The sequence below is a fragment of the Phasianus colchicus genome, chromosome 2 (assembly GCF_987193195.1).
Source record: "Phasianus colchicus chromosome 2, bPhaCol1.hap1.1, whole genome shotgun sequence".
Taxonomy (NCBI): domain Eukaryota; kingdom Metazoa; phylum Chordata; class Aves; order Galliformes; family Phasianidae; genus Phasianus; species Phasianus colchicus.
In genome coordinates, this window is record NC_143437.1 from 31,212,550 (window position 1) to 31,220,380 (window position 7,831).

The 7,831-nt window shown below is 40.7% G+C and overlaps 1 long non-coding RNA gene across 1 annotated transcript; it reads left to right on the top strand.

The window, feature by feature from the left end:
* Positions 1–369: 369 nt before the first annotated feature.
* LOC149918936 (uncharacterized) lies at positions 370–4,251 on the top strand. Its single transcript, XR_016464151.1, has 3 exons — positions 370–1,044; positions 2,072–2,167; positions 3,874–4,251. It is a non-coding gene; the product is annotated as an uncharacterized LOC149918936 (long non-coding RNA).
* Positions 4,252–7,831: the final 3,580 nt, after the last annotated feature.

Genomic DNA, 7,831 nt, shown 5'->3' on the forward strand with positions numbered 1-7,831 from the left:
CAAAGGCAACCTTTTATTCCTCAGTTTGACACACCACGGGATGGGTGTTAAGGAACAGATACAGATAGGATTTCACCACATTTGTTTATATTTATACTACGTGTGTGGCAGGGTTCCCCAGAAATCTAACAAATTGTAAGTGGGGGAAGAGGTGATAAGAGGCCAGGGAGCTTTGGCAGGCTGCTGCTATAAGCCAGTGTTTGCTGTGCATATGTTATGTGTAGATGCTGTGCAAAGGTCAGAGCAAGCTAAATATTACAAATCCTAAAAGGTCTTTGCATAATTAACATTTGAAAAATAATATGTATTATATAAACTGCTATGTTTTAAAGAGGCCAGGAAGAGGAGAAGGTAGCCTGCAGCCAGGAATGTGCTAATTAATGTATACAATAGAAATATTAACCAAGTGACCTTAGGGGTGGGAAGGAAGGCAGGAGGAAGGGGAAAAACATGACACAATACCCTTAGCACTATGTTAGAATCCAGCACCATGAGAAACAGGCAAGAAAACAGCAGTCCTGCCATCTTGGCTGGAAAAAGCTGTCCTTACTAAGAGAATGGCTCTGCACCTAAAAGCTGTGTATAACAGGATGACTCACTCTAAGCCCCAGACAGTGCACCCTGAGGCTGGGGTCAACAGAACACATGAGCCTGCAGCCTCATGAGCCCTTGGAGACCCTAGAGAAGATATTCACTAAATGTGTGACATGCACATGCAGTGAATATTGTTTAATAGTGAGTTTTGTTTTCCTGTCTTCTCACCATAGATCAATGGCTTAAAGTGAACTTGTTCTTTTAACCTTAGTCTACAGGAAAATCTGACTGAGTAATGTCACATATTACAGCATTCTGTTATTTGCGAGCATGGCAATGTTTTTCCTATAACCATTGTCCCTATCTTTGTTTTCCAGGATACTGTACTGGTAGTACAGTGAGCCTCAACTTAGCCTCTCCTGAGCAGCCTGTGTGACTATCTCTAGGTGTGAGCTGAGGAAGCACCTGCCAACATGCTGCTTTGGTCAGGAAAATCCTCCAGCACACTGGGTGAGTCAAGTACAGTGCCTGCCAAGTACTGCACATTACAAGGGAGTTTCTAATGAAGCAATGAAGCCTATTCATGCTTCTTTGCTTCTTCCATTTTCTTGCTGCTATGGAGGAGTGTCCTTGCATTGTGGCCCCATCTCCTGGCTTGTTCCATTTAGATCTACCAACTCATTTTCTGTTTCTGCTCTTAGCTGATCTTGCAGATAAACTCTGCTCTGAGCTCTTCCTGCTGAAAAACTCAGTTTGTCTCTGTTTCCTCTTCCCCAGCAACACCCTTCCATGTCTGTGAAATTCCTCATCTAGTTGTTCCTGTCCCTTCTTCATGACCTGACATCTTCATCAGCCTCTCATGTTTGGGCTGTTGGGGCATACAACACTGTGGCTTGGGACTGGACCGACCTGGCAATAGGAAGGAGAGGTGCCAGTAGTGTCATGAGGAATAAGGATGTAGAATTTTAGCCAATTTTTGACACAGGAAAATATTGCCTTAGAGTAATTCAGAACTCTCATAGCAGTTTGGATATATATACAACCCTCACACCTGCCCATAACTTGCTTGCATACTGTATTTTTCTAACCATTTTTTTCCTTATGCTTAGAATAGCATTTTGAAGTTGCTCTTAGTCTCAGCAGCAGGATGAATAGGAAGGATAGTGTCACTCAGCTTTAATTGATAGTTAAATCCTACAAAGGATTTGTAGGATTTAACTATCAGCTCCTAGTATTACAACCATCTAATTTTATTTTATTTTTTTCCATGCAACGACCCAGTCAGAGGAATTCATGCCCATACCAAAATTCTTTCAATACCTTTGCTGGCATCTGTTGATTATAGCCTAAACAAAGAAACAGAATGGGCCTTTTCAGTCTTTTAGCAATTCATACGTAAAGTCTTTGTTTCTGAAGCACAGGAATGAAGCTGGTCCCCAGGAATTAGAACAGTAAAGAGAGACCTCAATGTAATTCTGTTCCTCTTCGTGATTAACTGCAGTTAGTGAAAAACAGACATCTCTTTCATAACCTTTAGGTCCCTGGAAATGTATTTGAGTCATACCAATTTGTCAGCAGAACAGGAGCTCCCAGCATGACAAAGTTAAAAGAGACAATGCTGCTCTTCGACACAGTAAGCATATTCTCAATGGTATTATCAGGTAGGATGGCTATCATATGTCTGCATGAATCCTGAGCAATTACCACTAGAATACTAGTGCCTGCTGTTCAAACGGGACACTGATAAATTAAAGAAAGTTCAAAGGAAGGCCACAAAGATTAACATGGGAGATGACCAATCTTCCTTGTCCTGAAAGCTCTGTACCAAAATCCTTATTTGTCCAAAAGACAGGAAAGGGACACATACAGAACGATCATTAAAAGAAGACACTGATCCCCCAAAAGACCTGCTGCTTACTGCATATGGGATGAGGCAAGGTTGTGATAGGAAATGGGCTAGTGACTCACCTTCTTCCTTAACACTATGATAAATAGCCCAAACCCATCAGCTGCTGGGCCAATGCAGTCCATACGTCATGGTTTTGGCATGGGATTGCACCTTAACTGCAATGCATCTCACGTAGCTCTAATGCTGCTGCTTAGCCACCTGGAAAATAAATGTCCTAAATGAGAAACAACTACTACTAGCAAAGGAACAGGATGCTGAAGATTGCTTATTAAGAATATCCTCATCTCTTAAACTCAGCAAACTCCTTGTGAATGTAATCCAATCTTCGGCACTTCGTAGAAGAAATCTCCTAAGGCAGCTATAAACTCTTATTCTTCCCTCTCAATCCTGTTTTTCTCTGCAGCAAGCCAGTGCACAAGTACTGCTTGTTTGCACAGCGCGCGACTGAAGGCGAATAGCTAAGAAATCTCATCCAAATTATTCTTTGTTTTGCTATATTGAAAAGAACAAGTGAAAATGAGCGTACCCATTTTTAAGTTCCTACTTTGAAAATGTTTGTGATGCAGGAATTTATAAACTTACAACAAAAATACACTCTAAATTATTAGCAGTCCAGCTACTCTGGCAGCCTCTTTTCTAGTGGTGGTGCGGAGCTGCCAGTGGTGTACACTCCCAAGTAAACTGTACAGGGCCTTCTGACTTACTGTAGGAAAAAAAAAAAAAAAAAAAAAAACACCAAAAAAACCATCCAGAAGCCTTTGGCCAGGATGACCCCTGCTAGCAGAGTTCTGAAACTTCGATGTGTTATGGCACAGTGCCTTTTTTCTGCAGCCCATAGGTATGCAGAATAGCTGCAAGGAGATGAAGTAGAGATTTATGGAAAACTAACTCAATTACAAACATTTAAATGAAGTTAAATGTATTTTAATGAAACATCATAATCCCTCTCTGAACAGGAATCACATGACAATGAGGAGAGCTTCAGCAGCCACTAATCTGACTAGCGGGGTTTTATAATAACAACAGAATTATTGTATGTTACTATTAAATCCTCTGTCACCATTGATAGAATTAATCAAATACTCCTCAGTACATAAACACATTGGTGAATTACTCTTATTCTTGGTCAGCAGTTGTGGTGACAGGACTCTTTTATCCTTTGAGTGACGGATGGTATGTGTTGCTGCTGGGAGAGAGAAGACAAAAAGTCAACTTTGGGGCTTAGGGGACAGCCTAAAAAATTCCACTGGAGCTTGTGCAATGCGTGAGAATCAACCAGATTCAAAAGGGAAGGAAAAGCCCTAGCTAGTCATTGTAAGATAAATTTTGGATAGCTATGTGAATTATTTTCCTGCTGACATCACTGATAGCTGCTTATGAAAGTGCCATAATGTTTTCTAAGCATTGTTTGGATTTCTTGGCTGTTTTAGAAACCATCTCAACCTCCAGGATATCAGAAGCAATAACTTGCCAGAGAAGACAACACCGAACATCCTCACAACAGCAAAGGGAAATGCTACTTTTCACACAGAGAGGAAAAGGAAAAACGTTCAGGAGAGTCTTCCTCTTAAAATTAGAGATCAGATATCATAACTCTTTGTGTGATGGTTCAAGTGATTTTGTTGTCATGAACTATACCAAAATAAAAAGGGAACCACAGAAAACACAAATTAATACTCTGCTTGCTTTCTGTACCTTGACATGCCGTACCCAGTATCCCCGTGGTTTCCAGCAACAGGAGAAAGAGCAGCCTGGGACATTAGGCAGACATTTTTTCTGAGCAGTCAGTATTTCTCCCCAATGCTCTGCCCTGCCTCCAACAGCAGGCCTGGTCCTGGCACCCTGCGTGCTGTCCCTGCACTCACAGGATAGCTGGGCACTGAGATTCAGTGTGAGGAACTTCATGTCTGCACTGTGTGGATCTGACAGTGCCACCGACCACATTCCTGGGATCTGACACACGCTGGAACACCTCTTCTATGCACATTTCTCCAATTTTGGCTCATTCCAGTGGTTTTCTTAGAAAAATGATCTAACTATGGTCATATGACTTCAAAATGTAAAGCACACATTTTGGCCTCTCAGCAGGACAGACTTTGAGTGAAAGCCTGTAGAAACATACTCATGTCATTTTGACCACCAGAGGGGGCCTGCATTTTCCCAGATTCTCATTAAAAACAGGGAATTGTCTTTTAGGAGAGGAATTAAAAGGCAAGTATGTATTTGTAATGAGGAGAGCACCTATAGGCACAGAGTCACGGTCAGCTGATTGCAACACAGTGACAGATGGACAGGATAAAAAGAAAATAAGCAGATGTGGGATGAGCAAGGAGTGCTGCCAGGAGTGCTACCTGCTCTGTAGCTGCTGTGCCCAAAAGGTATCCTACAGAGGAAATTCTTAAGGAATAACACTTTTTTTTTTTTTTTTTTTTTTTTTTCCTGTGACTTTGAATACAAAATACAACGAGATTATTCCATCCATTGTACTGAATCAGTGCCTTGCCCTGTGTTCATTTCAGGAAAAGTAATGCTATAGCTGTGAGTCAGGTTTGCAAAATTGTCCTTAGATGTCTTCATATTAATAGCTTGATTTTAACTTCAAAATGAAGCATTTTTCAGTTATCGGTATTTTGTGAACATTTCTTGTGTATCTAAGACAATGTTGGGCATCCCAGCTCCAGTTCAAGGAATCTACTTCAGAAAGATAATTTCCAGCTAATATTTCTACTTACAATGAGAAATCCTGGCACAAAATTTAACATGAAAGAGTGGGAAAGCTCAAAGAAAAAAAGATTCTGTCTTTCCTAAGAAAATGAACTGATATATAACAAATATTGCTTTACATCATTACCTACTTAGTTGGCACTGTACTGGAAATCTCAAAACCACTTGTTATCCTTTGCTTGAACTTTACTGTTTTCTCTCTGTAATACGAATGCAAAACATGTGTAATACCAAACCCCATGCCTGTGCTCTAAAGCAGCTTTCAACAAGCATCTATATAATCACATACAGAACAGGGCAGCAGAAATTAAAATCCAGCATTAAATGTTAAAAATCTTGTTTATGTTCCATGACTATTATCATAAGCTGACTATAAAAATAATGCCATTAACACCACTATCCAGAATTTAAAGATAGGAAAGTTACTGCTACTTGAATAGCAATAGCTAATCTAGCATATTCTTGCTTGGAAACACTGTACAAAGAAATCAAATCTTTCAGCTGGAAACCTCATTCCTAGAGTTACTGAGTAACACATAAATAGGACCACTTAACTATATAACATTTGCCCCCCACCCTGACTTACTCATCGATCTGTAGCAGATATGAAAGCTTGTGGGTGGCCTGACATGGTCCTCATTCAATTTTATTTAATTACTCACTTGATTTCACTTGAAAGAACTATTAAAATGGCATCTTAATTGCTCAGTATTATCCAGAATCTCTTTCAAAGCCCATAAATGTCAAGGATTAAAAATGATGTCACTTTTCTAAATTCCCTATTCAGGGGAAAAAGAAAAAAAAAAGTACTTCCATCCAGGCCAAAATAAACAAGTAAACACATAAAAATACAGTCTTTAAGAAGGGGATCAGCTCTCCCTCCTCCCCCAGTGCTGCACTACTGCTGCAAGTAGGATCTGGGAGAATGGATAGCAGATGAAGCATTACAACCACAAGGCTTTAGCAGGTGGGTAGCCACATTTGGGATCCTCGGACCCTGTGAGATGGAGGTTCACAGCCACCGCCACAATGTCCTCCAACACAGGAACTGCCAGCCTGAGTCAGACCAAAGATCCATCTATTTCAATATCCTGCCTCTGACAGCAGATAAGGGCAGGCGCTTAGGAAGAAAATATAAGAACAAGGCATGAATGTTAGAGTGATGCCCCTACTCCCAAATATCCTCCCCTGCTTCCGACAATCAGCAGTTCGGGGATTTCCTGAGCCTGATGTTGCATCTGGACTACTGGTTTTAATAGGTGAATATAAACTATGATCCCATAGCAACCTGGGGGGAGATACAGCAACAAAAGGCAGAGTGGCTTCATGAATGCAGAGGTTTCTGAGCCTTTCTGACCTCCATGCATAGAAGTGTCATAAATTCCAGACTGGCATTAAGGAGAATTAACTCCCAGCACACTTTATAAAGCTAGACCATGCCGTAAGTAGTCTTATCAGGCAATCTGTAGGTAAGCCCTGTTCTTACATGCACAAGCAAACATACAGCCTACTTTTGCAAGCAGATGTTAATACCAAGGTATATAGAATCGGCCCCTTACAAACCTCTCACGTAAGAGAACTCTGAGTGGACGTTTGATTTAAATGAGCTTCAATCTAGCTTGGTGTAGAAGCATGGAGCGTTAGAGCAGTTGGCCATAAATTCCCTTCAATTGCTGCAGACTCCTTGTGCAGCAGAGATGACACACACAGCTGTAAGGAAGAGCTCTCATGGGTCCAGAAATAAGATTTATTTTTACCTTTGGGCAAAGATGGAAATGAAGACTGTTACCTTCTTTGGGAAGTTGGATTTTACTGTGCTTGATCTCCATGTAAGGCTTTGCCTTTTCTTTGTTTTAACTGATTTGAAAGAAAATAATCTTTTATATCTGCCATAAATAAAATCACCTTCCCTTCATCTCCTGATAAAATGCCACTCACTTTTTTTTTTTCTTTTTTTTTTCCTTTTTTTTTTTTTTAATGGAGTTAACCCCAAAATAACTGAACTCGGCAACCTGGCATACAAATAGTTCTAATCCTGGTGCACACACATGTTCAAGCTTGAAAAGAAACTGAGTAAGATAAAAATAAAGGTGTTGGTAATTCTGAGTATGTCTACCCAGCATCTGCTAAGACTTTCAGCATGTCCTAATTAAACTCCCCTGTGTTTTGTGACTTGACACATATATACCTACCTGATCTGAATGCTCAGAAGGCTCCACAGCAGACCATGAAGAAAAGAAATGCTTTGGTTATCACAGAAGAACTTTGTGGAGAGAGGAAAGGAAGAAATTGCCTAAGAACAGACACTGGAGAGTGTTTTCTTCAGAGCACTACAGCTTCCAAATGCTTCTGCTCCTTTCTGCAACTGTAAGTTCTGCAGTTTCTCATCCCTTGACTCTAAGGGGTTCCAGTCTGCTATTCTGTATCACAATACATGTTGAACTAGTGGCATCACATTCCATTCCAGTGAAAGTGACTGAAAATCCTTCCTGTCTCATAGGCAGAAGACATTTTACTTTTCTTTCAACTCCCCTTTCTTTTCCCTTCTCCCACCCTTCTCCTCACTCCAACATGCAGTCACCACTTCTGCCATCCCTGTGCAGCCATGCAAGACAAGCACAAACTCTGTCTGGAGGGCTGAAAATGGAAGACATGGCAGATGGA